We start from the raw sequence: 13,634 nt of genomic DNA, 5'->3' as shown, positions 1-13,634 counted from the left end.
CAAATACTCACCGGCCGCAGCAGGAACCAGGGCTGCGGAGATTTTAGGGAGTTTAAGGCAACTCGGCCGCGGGCGAGGCGGGCGGCGGCGCGGGGACGGCGAGCGGCCGTGGCGGCGGCGGCGCGCGGCGCTCGGGCTGGGCGGCGCGGAGACGCTCCGGCTCTGCCAGGGACTGCGCTGCAACAAAGGACTTCCGCTGCCGCACAGCCGCGCCTGCCGCACCGCACTGAGCCGGCCCCGCTTACGCGGCGACTCCGGGTCTGCCCACCAGCTCGCCGCGGCGTCCGCCAGCCTTCCCCTCCCTCTCGCCCGCCCACCCACTCCGCCGCTGGCGGCTAGGGGCACCCGCAGTCGCCTGTTTGTTGCAACAAGTTTGTGCGTCGGGCGCGGGGGAGGCTGGCACGGCCCGCACGGCGGGGGCCGGCGCGGGGCGGCCTGACCACCCCTCTCCCTCTCCTCCTGGGGCTAGGCTGGGGACCTCCTCCTGTTTGCACAGCTGGAAGGCACGGGGCTCCTCCCGACTCCCCAAGGGCGCGGGGCCGCTGCCCCACCCAGTCCAGATGGGGGACCCCGGCCCCGCAGGGCTCCGCAGCCCGGCCCGCCCCCCACCGCACGCCCCCGGGTGCTCGGGGGGCCGCCCATGCCCCCACGCTCCCCCCACCCCGCCTTCCATGGGCCCGTCCGCCTCGGGGCCTGAGTCACTTCCCCCGCCAAGCCCCACCCCGCCCAGCCCGCCTCCCCACCCCGCCGCCGCTCGGCCTCGCTGGCCCCGCGCCCTCACCCCGGTCCCGCCGAACACGCGGGCGCATCCTCCCCGCCCCCGCCCGGACTGAAGGGGAGCCCGTGCTTTTGCACACCCCGAGGAAAGCCCCCGGGTCACGCGGCTGTGTGTGGGGAGCCCATGACGCTCAGACTCGTCCCCACGCTTCCGCCCAGAGTCACGACAGGGGACTTGTGGCGGCGGTACCCAGAGCGCGGGCCGACCCCCGCCCGGCCACTCCGGCGGGCTGGCGCGCACGTACGCACGCACGTACGCACGCACACCAGCTCCGGCGCCCGGGCTCCCCGGCTACCAGGCGCACGGTCACGTGTTTCCACCGCACGGCAGCCGGCGCCGAAAGCCGCGCGAGAGCGGGCCCCGGGGTGCGTGAGCGGTGCCTGCCTCTGCGTGCCGTGCGCGGCGCGGGAGCCCGCCCCTCCCGCACGGAGGAGCCGGCCCGCCGCCGCGGCGGAGTCTGGGTAAGCGTCCCGGCCCAGCCCCTGTGGCTGCTCCGGGCTCTGTCCCTCCCGCCGCGAACCACCCGGGGCGGCGGCGGCAGCGGCGGCGGCGGCAGCAGCAGCGGTAGCTGCGCGGGTCGCGGGACCGATGCAAGTAGCTGGGGAGAAGGGTGTTTCTGGTCCGTTTGAGATAGCAGTCAGGGCGCAGGAGGAAAATGGCAACCGCGATGGAGCGCGGCGCCGAATGGAGACCCGGAGCTGCCCTTCGCTGCGGGCCGCCGGGGCCTGACGCTGGCGGGGTTGGCGCGCGGGGCCGCTCGGCCGCGGGCCGGGTGCGACTCCGCTTGGGAGAGGCCGGAGGCTTCCCCTGGGCGCCCGGGCCCGCGCGGATTTGCTGGCCCAGGCTTCGGGGACGTAACGACCGCTGTCCCCCCCGCCCCCCGAGTCTCAGCTCCCAGCTTCTGGGGGAGGACGCCCACCCATCCCAGCAGTTCATTTCTCTTTTCTTTTTTAACGTTTAGCTCCCATGCAAACCCGGGGTTTCATTTTTGAAGCCTGAACCATCTTATCGCCTTCCTAGCACTCATCATTTGAAGACATCAAGCTGTTATCAGTTGCTTTGGCAACGCCTATCTCGAAACTGACCACAGCCAACAAACGTTTTATAAATTAACACCGGTGTTCCTCCATCGCAAAGGGATCCAACTTGGCATTCTTTCCTTTGAAACTCAAAACCTTTCGACAGGGCTGTTTGTTGATTCTCGTAGCATTCTGAGAATCTCGCCCAATTTCATATGTATAAAATCCAGTTCCTCCTCCGCAATTTACAGACTTGATGAGCGCTTTGTTGCTTAGTCAAGGTTTCACCTCTCAATAGCTGAACTTGAGGTCTTTAATCACTTTGGCGTGGCATTCACCACTGCACCAAGAATGAAGTGCCAGTTAAACCTGCTCTGGGCAGTGTCCACCAGAGGTGATTACACTTGTTCAGTAAGAGAATCGGGTTTGGCCAGTTGAAGTGGCTCGGTTTCTAAGATAAGCTGGCTGTATGTAGTGATTTTGGAACCCATTCTCCCATCCAGTTCCCTTCCCACACATCTCTTCAGTCCTGCTGTCTGTCTGCGAGAATCATAGACAGTTGGTTGTTCCTTTTGGTTAAAGTGTCAGATTCTCTCGAGCAGTCTGAATGTGTTTGAGTTACCGATAAAGGAAGACTTCTTTGCCCATTATGGTGTGCTGCTGATGTGCCAGACATGAACTCAGTTCTCATGGCTAGAGATGCCCTCAGGAAGTCGTAAAACATCTGGGGATAGATAGCAAGAAAGGGAAACCACAAAACCCACCCTACTTTTTTGTCCAGACCCCACTCTAAACGGCTTTTGGGTTATAGTATAAAGAACTCTATATGAATTCTCAAGTTTGATACTTAAGTACTTTGAGTAGGCCAACTTCCATTCCCACTGCTTTCAAGGTGAATTTTCAAATCTTACTAAAACGAGATCTTGTCTGTATTGCAAATAATGTTACAAGCCTGAGGAAATGAGGTCAGAGAGATTTACCTGACTGATGTAATCATTTGCAGAGGAATTTAAGCCTAGATCACTTATCTTTCGAGTCTAGTCCTTGCTCTTTTTGCATTATATCGAGCTCCCACTTCAAACCGGGAAGGGAATGAGAGAATCGCCTGTGGCTGATTTATTGGCGCCTGTGGTTGCCCAGAGAGGCCTTTCAGCTGCCCTCTACGTTTAGAAAGTGGAGCTATGTGCTTCCACCCTATCTCCTGAGGGGAATGCTAAGGAGCCAGGCTGTCTAGCTGGGGAGGAGGGGCCCAAGGGCCTGGCCATAAAATATCCTGGCCATGGCAGTGCTGGGAAGTATTGCATAATGCTCTCCCTACTACTGAATCAAAGTGATTTATTCACTATAATCTGTAGGTAGTGTTTCACCAGCTTGTCCATTTCAGTAATAATGGCCAGAAAAGAGTTGGAAATTTCATAGTGTAGATTTTCCTTGCTTAAAAAAAATTGCAGGTGCTCTGATCTTGAAAATGTAAAGTACTTTTACACCACTTCTTTCTGCTTGTTTATTCCACAGAACATGCAAACTCTAGCCCTTGAAAGAAAAAGACTAAGAAAAATACTGTTCTGTTTGCTAGTTACTAGTAAAAGCAACAGTTAAATTGGCTTTTTTGATCTCTGCTTCATGACATTTTCTAGTTGTGTGTCTTAAATATAAATGTCTTCCTTATCTGCAAAATACCAAGGGTGAAAATGATACAACCCTGAAGGTTGAAAGAGATTGTGTATATAAGGCATTTAGCACAAGGCTTTGGATATAATATTACTCTTTATAATAGTAGATATTCAGGGGGCCGGGAGTTTGGCCTAGTGGTAGTGTGCTTGCCTAGCATGCATGAAGACCCGGGTTCAATTCCTTGGTATCACATATACATAGAAAAAGGCAGAAATGGTGATGTGGCTCAAGTGTAGAGCTCCAGCCTTGAAAAAAGCCCAAGGACAGTGTTTAGACCTTGAGTTCAAGGCCCAAGACTGGCCAAAAAAAAAAAAAAAGTAGATATTCAAAATAGTACTGTTCTCTCCATAATAGGAAAGATACTGCTATTTGAACTTTTGAAATAGTGGAGGAAGAAGTGAAGCAATCATAAATTTGAGGATTATTACTTGATTTTATTTATACTTCTATTTTTTCCACATACAGTGCCCCCTGGTCATGGGGCTTGAACTCAAGGCCTGGGCCCTGTCTCTGTGCTTTTTTGGCTTAGGGTTAGTACTCTGCCACTTTGAGCCACAGCACTATTTCTGGTTTTCTGGTGATTAATTGGAGATAAAAGTCTCATGGACCTTCCTGCATAGGCTGGTTTTGAACTGCAGTCCTCAGATCTCAGGCTCCTGAATAGGTAGAACTACAGATATGAACCACCAGTGTTGCCTACACTTTTTTTTTCAATGCCAGTCCTGGGTCTTGAACTCAGGGCGAGGGTGCTGTCCCTGTGCATTTTGCGCAAGGCTGTGCTATACCATTGAGCCACAGCTCTGCTTCCAGCTTTTCTGTGTGTAAATTGGAAGCCTATATAATCCTAACTACTCTGAAAACTAAGGGTCATGGTTTGAAGGCAGCCGGGCAGGAAAGTCCATGAGACTCATCTCTAATCAACTACCAAAAAGCCATAAAGGGGTTATGGCTTAAGTAGTAGAGTGCTGCCTTAATTAAGCAAAATAGGTCAGGAATAGTGCCAAGGTCAAACCCCAGGACCTACCCCCCCCAACCCTGCCTCCCGCCCAAAAAAAAGTCTCATGGACTTTTTTTTATATACCCCAGTCCTCAGATCTGAGCCTCCCGAGTAGCTAAGATTAAAGGCCTGAGTTAATAGCTACAAGCTCCTCCCCTGCTTTTGAAAAATACTTTTTTCTAATTTGGAGGAATAATATTAAGTTTTTGAATTTTTTTCTAATTTATTTCTTCCCTGATTATATACCAGTTATATACAGATGTTTTATTTTCTGAAACTCTGATTCTCTGCCAAAGGAAGTGTTGGTTGACTTACTTCCTGAAATAATCATTGATCTTCTCACTGTGTTCTAGGTCTACTAGCATTGAGTTCTTAGTTTTTCTGTCAGAAATACTATATGTGTTTATATATATATATATATATATATATATATATATATATATATATATATATACACTAAGAATTTTCACAGGGTTCTGTTGTTATTGTTGTTGTTGCTGTATTTTGTCTTGTTTTTTAAGTTATGTTTGAAGTTTGTACTCTGTGTTACCATTTTTGTTGGTCTGGTGCTATGGCAGGGTTAGAGATGGAGAAGGCTGTTGGTGTCTGCCAAAAGACAGGAGGCCCAAACTAATGTTTACTTGTTGAGTTAAAAGGTACTAGAGCAGGGCCCGGGAGTTTGGCCTAGTGGTCAAAGTGCTTGCCTAGCATGCATGAAGACCCAGGTTCCGATTCCTCGGTACCACATACATAGAAAAAAGCTGGAAGTGGTGCTGAGGCTCAAGTGGTAGAGCTCTAGCCTTGAGAAAGTCCAAGGACAGTGCTCAGGCCCTGAGCTCAAGCCCAGGACTGGCAAAAAAGAAAAGTTACTAGAGCATACTGCTCTTCCTGTATCATCTACATCTACTTCTCTCACATCTCCAAGTTTCATAAGAATATGCCCAGGATTAAGGACTGATTCTACCCTATTTTCAGATTTGGAGTTGTTGTATGATTTTTTAGATACTGTAAAAGTATCTAATATTTTTTATTTTTTTTCAGCCAATTGCTGGTTGCTCATGCCTATAAACTTATCCACTCTATTCTGGAGGCTGAGATCTAAAGATCAAGGTTTAAAGTCAGCCCAGACTCTTACTTCAGTTAACTTCAAAATGGTTGGAAGTGGAGCTGTGGCTCAAGTGGTAGAGAGTTAGCCTTGAGCAAAAAAAAAAAAAGAGAGAGAGAGAGAACCTGGCATAGCTCACACCCCTAATCCTAGCACTTAGGAGGCTGAGATCTGAGGATCAAGGTTCAAAGCCAGCCCAACCTGAGACTCTTTATCTCCAATTTAACTCTAGAAAACAGGAAGTAGGGATTGGCTCAAGGGTAGGGTGGTAGGTTTGAGCTGAAGAGCTCAGTTACATCACCCAAGCCCCAGGGGTAGGGTGGTAGGTTTGAGTTGAAGAGCTCAGAGACAGTGCCCAGGCTGAGTTCAAGCCCCATGAACCACAAAAAAAAAATAGAACTGAGGATCTCAATTCAAAGCCAACCCTGGCAGGAAAGTCTGTGAGACTTTTATCCTCCAATTAACCACCAGAAAACTGGAAGTACACTGTGATTCAAAGTGGTAGAGCATTAGCATTGAGCAAAAAAAGCTCAAAGACAATGCCCAGACCCTGAGTTCAAGCCCCATGACTGGTAAAAAGTTATGCCTTTTATAATATAGTACTTGAAATAGTATTTATTATAGTGTAGTAAGTAGATCAGAAATCCTGGAATATATCCCTGACAACTTTCTTGTCTTAATGATAGTTAATCATCAAATCTCAGTGATACAAGAAAATAATAGTGTTCCTTAATATATGTATATATATATATATTTTTTTATATTTATTTATTTATTTATTTATTTTGCCAATCTTGGGGCATGAACTCAGGGCCTGAGCACTGTCCATGGGCTTTCTCAAGGCTAAAACTCTGACATATAGAACCATGTCCAGCATTTTTTTTTTCTATGTATGTGATACTGAGGAATCAAACCCAGGTCTTCATGAATGCTAGGCAAGCACTCTTTCACTAGGCCAAATTCCCAGCCCCTAAAAGGAGATATATTAATCCCTTTATTCCATTTTGCCTTTTTTTTTTTTTTTTGCCAGTCTTAGGCTTAAGCTCAGGGCCTGAGGACTGTCCTTGGATTTTTCTCAAGGCTAGAACTCTACCACTTGAGCCTCAGCACCACTTCTGGCTTTTTCTAAGTATGTGGTACCAAGGAATCGAACCCGGATCTTCGTGCATGCTAGGCAAGCACTCTACCACTAGGCCAAACTCCCGGCCCCTCCATTTTGCCTTTTTAAAAAAAATTTTTTAAGGATTCTTAATATCCCGAAAGAATGAAGAGCAGTGTAATCCAGAACATTCTTCTGACTACTTAGACTTGAGTGTACAGTCCAATGCAGTGGATTTTTTTTAAACAAAACCAATGCTACTGATTATCAAACGAACAACTGATTAAACATATAAAGACTAGTATAAGCTTGTTTCATCTTAGTTTGAACTAATCAAGAGTTACTACATTTCGAAGGTAAATAAAATTTTTGTTGTCTTTTAATTGCTAGTACTAAGCCTATTGTTATTAATGTTATTTTGATGACAGACAAGTTTAAGTTTTGTTTCTTGCAAGTTTTCCTACAGTCTCTCCCACATCTTAAAATTTCTATCAAAAATTCTTAAATGTAATGTTTAAGATCTTACTATATTTGTGGGAAATGTTGGCTGTTCCACATGGCACAAAAAAGTAACATGAATGGTTAAATGACAAGCAAAGGTTATATAAAAAGCCTAGCTAGGGCTAGAGTTTTTTTCAGTAGTAGAGTACATGTACAAGGTTTGGGTTAATCCCCAGCAGAAAGGAGAAGGAAAAAGAGAGGAAGAAAAACTTAGCTAATAATTAGAAAATATTTTAAGGGCCTGGAGTTTGGCCTAGTGGTAGAGTGCTTGCCTAGCATGCAAGAAGTCCTGGGCTTGGTTTCTAGGTACCACAGACATAGAAAAGCCAGAAGTGGTGCTGTGGCTCAAGTGGTAAAGCACTAGCCTTGAGGAAAGCTCAAGGACAGTGCCCAGGCCTGAATTTTCAAGCTCCATGACTAGCCAATGTGTGTGTATGTGTATGTATATATATATTTTTTTTGTTTGTTTTTTTTTTTAAGCTAGTCATCAGTAGCACATGCCTATAATCCTAACTACTTAGAAGACTGAGACCTAGAGTGTCCAGATTCAAAGACCCTGTGGTTTTCAGCTCTAGCAGAGAAGTTCAAGAGACGCTTACCTCTAATTAACCAACAAAAAGCCAGGCTAGAAACATGATTCAAGTGGCAGAGTGCCATCTGAGCTAGCAAGCAAGCCAAGTGAGAATATGAAGCTTTGAGTTCAAGTCCTGGTACAAAAAAAGAAAATGAAAGTCTAATGGTTTTGCAGTGGATTGAAACTGTTGGCCAAGATAAAATAGGATTATGTCGTCTAAAAATGGCAAAAGTTTTTTTGTTTTTGTTAAGCCATTACTGGAACTTGAACTGGGCCTGGGAGCTGATTGAGCCACACCATCATTTCTGGCTTGTTGGTTAATTGGGGATGCGAGTCTCCTGGACTTTCCTGTCCAGGCCGGCTTCCCAGTCCTGATACCAGCATCTTGTGTAGCCACTAGTGTCTGACTAGGATCTCCCTTTTGTAAATCCAACTTCTCAGTGTACTTAGCCTGTAATCCCAGCTACTCAGCTCTTTGTAATCTTTTTTCTTTTTTTTAGTAGTGCTTAGTGTCAAACCCAGGACCTTGCTTATGCTACTACTGAGATATCTCCTATCCACTAGGCAATACTTTTTTTTTGGTTGTGGAACTTGAACCCTGGGTCTGGGCGTTGTCCCTGAGCTCTTCAGCTCAAGGCTACTGTCCTACCTCTTGAGTCACAGCACCACTTCCAGGCAATACTTTTTATTACCGTTTGAATGGATCCTAAAGCCAAAAGTTTTTAGGACAGCTGATAAAGAATGATAACTGATTGATTCCTACTGAAGTTCCATAGACTAAAATGATAAAGTTGAAGAAAAGATTTTTCCCATATATTTTTATTGTAATTAATAGAAGGGTTACATTATATTCACCAGATAGATGGTGCATTACTTCACATACATTGATACCCTTTCTCATGTCTTGGTCCCCACTTCCCTCCCCCCACCCCCCCCCGTCTTGTTTTCCCTCCTTCCCTATCCAATTTCAAATAACCAAATACACATATATCCAACATATCAGATAACAAGGTAAAATACTGTAACAATATGAGATAACCAAGGGACAGCAAAAGAGTTGATAGATAACATAGTACAATAAGGACAACAATCACTCATTATATGGCTTTTGTTTGAAGAAAAGATTTTAAAATTGAGTACTTGTGGCACATAGGGTGGTAGCCTTGAGCTGAAGCACTCAGAGACAGCATCCAGGCCCACAACCACCACCACCAACAACAAAAAGAGTACATGTGCTGGGTGTTGATGGCTTATGCCTATAATCCTGTCTGCTCAGGAGGCTGAGATCTGAAAGCTAGCGATGACAGAAAAGTCTGTGAGACTCTAATTAACCATGCAAAAGCTAGAAGTGGAGCTGTGATTCATGTTGTAGAGTGCTAGCCATGAGCAAAAAAATCTCAGGCCCTGAGTTCAAGCTCCATAGCCATAGATGTTTCCAGTTCTGTGGCTTTTAGTCTGAGGGAAAGGTCCATGTGGTGGCATGGAATGACTAAAATAGAGCTAACAGCCTTTTGCTTGAAAAAGGACCAGCATTCAGAATACAAGTAGGGAAGTAAAGGGGACATCTTATATGTATACAAAAGATCAGTATCCAAATAATACATCTAAGGCTAAAAAAGCTGAACAGAGATGCCAGCTGCTGCCCCACATGGAGGGTACATAAGGGGGTGTAAATCCAGCCCAAGTTAGTTAACAAAAATTAAAATATCACTCTTTGGAGCAATCTTGCAGAATCCACAGTCCATAGTCACACTTTTTAAGATTTAATCTAAAATGACCAGCCATAACAACCAGAACAAAACAATCACCTAGGTCAAGGAGTATAGCCTAGTGGTAAAGTGCTCGCCTAGCATACATGAAGCCTTGGGTTCGATTCCTCAGTACCACATACTCAGAAAAAGCCAGAAGTGGCGCTGTGGCCCAAGTGGCAGAGTGCTGGGCTTGAGCAAAAAGTGTCCAAGGACAGTGCCCAAGCCCTGAGTTCAAGCCCTAAGACTGAACAAAAGAAACCCCCCCCCAAAAAAAGTCACCTAATCTGTAGAGATTAATGCCACATGACTAGAAGGTTAACATACAAGACTTAAAAGAGGTATCATGGCAATGTACAAGGAAAGAAAGCAAAGTAAACTTATGAATAAATAGGAAATCATAGCAGAGAAGCAAAATCTCAGAAAGTGAAATGAACATTTTAGACCTGAATTTAGAATCTCTGAAGTCATAAAGTATCACCTTAGTCAGTTATAAATGACAAAGTCTGAATTTGAGAGTAGATTAATAGAAATCTGAAATCTTTATGAACTCTATTAAGATCAATACACTACGTGGGTGTCAAGTTTGTTATTCCAGGCTTCCTTGAAGTCCAAGACTCTTCTGGTTACATGCTCTTCTGGCCCTAGTCCTTTTCTTCAGTCAGGAACAGATCCTTCTTTTTTATCACAAATAACTACTGCAGTAAATCTTGCTTGTGGCTCTAGACTGCTTCCTCCAGCCCACAGATCTTCCTTAGATCTGCAACTCCTTCGACCTTCCATCCTATCTGAACCCAGCTGCTTTCTAAGGTTCCTTTGAGTCAAATAGTTTGTCTTTGCTACTTTCCTGAACTTGTCAGAGGCTACCAGTTATCTCTGCCCCACACTTAAAGGTGTTTTTAGTGGGCCTCAACCTCATTTTTCTTCATTGTATCATTGCCATCGCCTGCCCCCAGAATTATTGCCTTTTTCCCACCTTGCCTTCTTCCCTCAGTGACAGTTTTCTTATTTCTCCCTCTGTTTCATTGCACCTTTCTTTCTTTTTTTCTCTTTTTTTTTTTTTTTTTTTTGCCAGTCATGGGACTTGAACTCAGGGCCTAAGCACTCCCAAAGGTCTACTCTCCCGAGCACTAGGATTGCAGGCATGAGCCACTGACACTTGGCTCTCTACTTCCATGTCCTGGAGCGAACACTTTGAACTCCTTGTATCCAGAATGAACATTTACTAAAGTCAGTTTCTATGCTTCAGCTCTGGTGGGACCTCACCTTTATATCAATATCTCTAACACGTTCTGAAAAGTGAATGCATTCTCCCATTTACCCAGTTGAGACCTGCCTTCACAGGTCTAGACCATGTCTAGTCTGCTGTCAAGGTGTCTGGTATGCCTCCTCTGTTATGTATTCCTTCATTCTCATTCTCAACTATTTTTTTTCTTTTCTCTTTTTTTTTTTTTTTTTGCCAATCCTGGGCCTTGAGCTCAGGAACTGAGCACTGTCTTTGGGCTTTCCTCAAAGCTAGAACTCTACCACTTGAGCCACAGCACCACTTCCAGCTTTTTTCTATGTATGTGGTCCTGAGGAATCGAACCCAGGCCTTTGTGTAGGCAAGCAATCTACCACCAGTCCAAATTCTCAGCCCCTCATTCCCAACTATTACTTGGCTATTGTAGTAGGCTCCTAACCATTCCATTTTTTGGCCTCAAGCCCCTCAAAGGGCCTTTTTTTTTTTTTAATAGCTTGTGCTGTACACTAGAACTAGACCTGTAGTCTATTTCTTTGGCTGGTTAATTGAAGATAGAGTCTTGCAGATTTTGCTCCCCCCAGCTGACTTTGAACTTTGATCCTCTAGGTTTCAGCCTCCCTTGTAGCTAGAATTATAGGCAAGAGCCACCAGTGCCTGACCTCCTAAGGGGTTTGTGTGTGTGTGTGTGTGTGTGTGTTTCAGACTTTACTGAGGAAAAGACAAATGGGTTTACCTTACTTAATGAACAAATAAACTTGGCAAAAGGTGTTTTAACAATCCTTTCTACATACCTTGATAATCTTTTTTTATGTGTTGCCATATCAATTCATAGGCTTTGGGGTTGGTAACACAATACTACTAACATGGGCTTGACTGCTTTTAAGTTATTGTATGTATCATCTGATTAAACTCATAACACTTTAAGGTATGGGCACTACCCATGTTTTGTAAATCTAACAGGCTCAGACAGTACAGTGAGTGTCCTGCAGCTCACTAGCTGCAGAGCTGGAAACTTTAAACTGTCAGATTGCAAGATCCAAGCATTCACTTCTGCACTTTTCACCTTTGTACAGAATAAGTAACTGATGCTGTTTTTATGCAAACATCTGCTGTACTCATTGCAAACACAACTACATATTAGCCTTTCTTCAGTATCCCCTTGAGCTGAACCTATCTTTTGTTTACTGTTTTTTTCTCTGTCAAACTGAATTCTGTTATGTTACCTAAATGATCACATCCCCCATTCATGTCTGTTTAAGTAAGACTAGTTTGAAGGTCTTAGTCTCCTACTGGATTATCTTATCTTATCTTCTCTTCCTCACATGTTCTCTGAACTGCTGTGATGGGTGAACACTTCTATTTCATACTGATTATTGTTTCATCTTACTTAATAAGGTTTATCTCCCTTACTACCTGTAACCTTCTTGCTTTTAGCATCTATGCCATTTTTTTCCTTCTACAAGCCTTGTACAGTGTTTTGCATTCAAACTTTTGTTGTTGGTTAGTTGTGGGGCTTGAACTCTGGGCCTGAGAGCTGTTCCTGAGCTCTTCACTTCAAGCTATCACTCTACCACTTGAGCCACAGGGCCACTTCCAATTTAAATATTTATTGCTACATTTGTTTTGAGGAGTATTTATTGAGTAAATTTGTTTTGTTTTTTAAAAAAGTAACTGTTAGGCTGAGATCTGAGGATCTTGGTTCCAAACCAATTTGGGCAGAAGTCTATGACACTCTTATCCTCAATTAATTAGCAAAAAGCTAGTACCAGCACACACACAAAAAGTAACTGCGATAGGCACCAGAGGCTCCTTCCCGTGATCCTTCTCATCAGGTGACTGAGATCTGATTTTTGCCTAAGCAGGAAAGTACATGAGACTCTTAATTCCTATTAACCACCAAAAAGCCAGAAGTTGAAGTGTAGTTAAGGTGGCAGAGTGCCAGCCTTGAGCAAAATAGCTAAAGAACAGCTCTCAGGCCCTGAGTTCAAACCTTAGTACCAGCACTAAATAAATAAATACTCTGGCCAGTGCTGGTGGTTCATGCCTGGAATCCTAGCTACTCAGCAGGCTGAGATCTGAGGATGGAGGTTCAAAGCCAGCTCGGGCACAAAAGTAAGTCACAAAAGTAAGTGTGTAAGACTCTTACTTCCAATTAGCCACCAGAAAACCATGTGGCTCATGTGATAGAATGATAGCCTTGAGCTGAAGAGCTCAGGGAAAGCGCCCAAGCCCAGAGTTCAAGCCGCACGACTGACAATAAATAAATACATACATATATACTCTATTCCTTTTATATAAAGAGTATTCCCTATACAATTTTACGCTATACTTTTTACTTATTAATGTATCTTAGATCTATTTCATATCAATATATTCAATATGTAATTTTGGAAAAAATATATTCTATTTTTTTTTTTTTTTTGCCAGTCCTGGGCTTGAGCTCAGGGCCTGAGCACTGTCCTCGGATTTTCTCAAGGCTAGAGCTCTACCACTTGAGCCTCAGCACCATTTCTGGCTTTTTTCTATGTTTGTGGTACCGAGGAATTGAACCCGGGTCTTCATGCATGCTAGACAAGCACTTTAACCACTAGGCCAAACTCCCGGCCCCTATATTCTATTTTTTTTCACAGTAAAATTACTGTGTACTAGTGATATTCATCACATTTGTTTAACCAGGAGTTTCCCAGGTGGTGTTTTACAGGTCATCCTTCTGCTGTCTATGCCACTGCAAACTGGGGAGCTCTAAGGAGGAAGCAAGTTTGGGCTTTCAAGCTTGGGTTTGATTTCTTTGCCTTCCCACTTAACCAGTAGAAAGCAAATCACTTATAACTCCATCTAGCTCCCATAAGAGAGCTATAAGAGACATTTAGTATTCCCTTTCTTGTTTTTAGAATGA

General features: G+C 44.9%; 1 protein-coding gene and 1 long non-coding RNA gene across 5 annotated transcripts in view; one reads left to right on the top strand and one right to left on the bottom strand.

Moving 5' to 3' along the window:
* Zbtb1 (zinc finger and BTB domain containing 1) overlaps positions 1–307 on the bottom strand; it is a 30,822-nt gene extending 30,515 nt beyond the window's left edge. For 3 of the 4 annotated variants that reach the window (XM_090344265.1, XM_090344266.1, XM_090344267.1), the window contains exon 1: positions 12–306. The gene's annotated coding sequence lies outside the window, so the exon portion shown is untranslated. Of the gene's footprint in view, positions 1–11 lie in introns of all 4 variants that reach the window. The other variant, XM_090344268.1, reaches the window with a different exon arrangement.
* A 5,108-nt stretch (positions 308–5,415) lies between these two features.
* LOC150054553 (uncharacterized) lies at positions 5,416–5,972 on the top strand. Its single transcript, XR_016537642.1, has 2 exons — positions 5,416–5,845; positions 5,900–5,972. It is a non-coding gene; the product is annotated as an uncharacterized LOC150054553 (long non-coding RNA).
* Positions 5,973–13,634: the final 7,662 nt, after the last annotated feature.

This window comes from Megascapheus bottae, chromosome 14 (assembly GCF_031878675.1).
Source record: "Megascapheus bottae isolate mThoBot1 chromosome 14, mThoBot2.hap1, whole genome shotgun sequence".
NCBI lineage: Eukaryota > Metazoa > Chordata > Mammalia > Rodentia > Geomyidae > Megascapheus > Megascapheus bottae.
This window is presented reverse-complemented; position numbering and strand designations above follow the sequence as displayed.